A 2291-nucleotide genomic window follows, 5' to 3' on the forward strand; every position below is an offset into this window, starting at 1 on the left:
TAAAAATACAAAATGAGAAAGGAAAATATTTTCTTTTTAAAAAAATTGTTTTTAATGTTTAAGAGAGAGAGAGAGAGAGAGAGCAGGGGAGGGGCAGAGAGAGAGGGAGAGACACAGAACTCGAAGTGGGCTTCAGGCTCTGTGTTGTCAGCACAGAGCCCGACGTGGGGCTTAACTCACGAACTGTGAGATCATGACCTGAGCTGAAGTTGGACACTTAACCGACTGAGCCACCCAGGTGCCCCAGAATATATTGTCTTTAAAACTGATATTATGTTCTATGAGTGAGACAACCAAAAAAGTTCTTCATAGTATCTTGTATAAGAAGTCATTGGTTTCTTTTCTTTTACTGGAAGTATATTTATTGATTGATAATGTCCATTATAATATTTGCAAATAAGTAAGCTTGTGGGATCTGGACTTCTGTGTTAGTTAATTCTAGCTTTGGCCTGGAGACTAGTGTTCACTGATGGGGTCCAGTACTAGCTCATCTATTTGGAACTCCTATAGTTGGCATATTCTTCAGCAAAAAAGCTCCAAGCAAGCAAAATAAAGGGTTAAAAAAAAAAAGACATATATTGAAGAAGATTCACTTTACTCATAGGAGATCTCTCAGAATCTGTTTACTTTGAATTCATGTACAGTTCTAACATGACTGATTATAGCATTTCTAAGCCCATAGCAAACACTGAATTACAAATTAGAAGATAGGAATGGTCTGATATCGGCAGCTACATGGATAACATTGAAAAGTGCCAGGGGACAGCTTGGGAGTAAAGGAAGAGACAGACCAAATACTAAAAGCAGATGTAAGAATTACAGCAAACACAGTGGTTAAGGGCTAGTTAGGTGTACGATCCCCATCTGTCTATCTGTCTATCTATCTGAAGATTTTATGGAAATATAAAATGTATAAAGTATGCATGTCATTGAGATATAAGTAAACAGCTTGGTCATTTACCTAAGTGAACACACCAAGACCAAGATATGGAACACTGTTAGCAGCCAGGAGCCCCCTTTTCCTCCCCCAAGCCATTATTTCCCCACAAAGATAACTTCTCTCCTGACTTCTGAGATTATACGCTATTTTTATCTATTATTGAACTTTCTACCAGAATGTATGTTGTGTAACTTTGTGTCTGACTTCTTTTGCTCAGCATTATGGTTGTGAGATTCATTCATGTTTTGTGTGTAGCTGCAGTTCATTTAGTCTCATTGTTCTGCAGTATTCTGCATTATGAGAACGCCACAATTTAGTTATCATTTTGCCCTTGATGGATATTTGGATTGTTTCTTGTTTTTGGCTATAACACATACTGCTGCTATGAACATTCTCACATATGTCTTTTGGTAAACATGTGGGAATAAGAGATTGTGCCTTCCTTCAAAAGTGGCACCAGTTTACACTCCTACTGGCATCTTGTAAGTGTTTCGGCATCCTTACAAACCGCTGGTATTATCTCTTTTATTTTAATCATTTAGGTGGATGTAAAGTTGTATCACATTGTGGTTTTAATTTGCATTTCCCAAGGATCTTTTGTTCCTTGTTCCTTTTCGTATGTTTATTGGCTATAGTCTTTTATGTAAAACTTGTTCAGGTTTATTGCTCATGGAGTTTTTGTCCAGTATGTTATCCTAAGTAAGAGAGATTTTAATACCTGGGAAGTAAACTTTTATTTGGTTTAGAAAACTCAGATAACCATGCACACACTTATTCACCAGTGTTTCCATAAAATAAAATAAATGCATGAAGATATTAACAACACTTTGAACTTGTAAACGTCATAGTCTGGATCTGTGAAACCCTGTCCTTAAAAAAAACAACAACCGAAAAACACAACTTTAACACAGTGCTCATGAACATGCAGAACTTGTCTTCAATGCTTAACATAAGTATTTCCCAGTGACCAATAGAGATATGCACTTGGAAGATACGGGCTAGAGACCCAGCTCTCTTACTTGCTAGTTATTTGATTTCGGAAATTGAAAAAATTATCTTTCTTTTTTCATTATTGAAATGATTGTAAAACCTAGCTCACAGAGGTGTTATGAGGGACAAATGAAGTGACCATTATGAAACCTTGCTCAGAACTGTAAAGGACTATACATATGTTAGTTATTATTGTTGTTGTTCTGTTCTACAACATTCCTTATTCTTGAGTTGAATTGTGCCAGCGCTGAGAACAGTTCCTGACATATTAATAAATATTTGTTGGCTGAGTGAATGAACAACACTTTTAAGTATCTTTCTTGAGCCGTTCTTCTGAGTGATCCAAACTCAAGAAACATTT

Source organism: Lynx rufus, unplaced genomic scaffold, assembly GCF_022079265.1.
Source record: "Lynx rufus isolate CCGP_SWC_20201006 ecotype Redwood Valley unplaced genomic scaffold, mLynRuf1.p SCAF_3, whole genome shotgun sequence".
Taxonomy (NCBI): domain Eukaryota; kingdom Metazoa; phylum Chordata; class Mammalia; order Carnivora; family Felidae; genus Lynx; species Lynx rufus.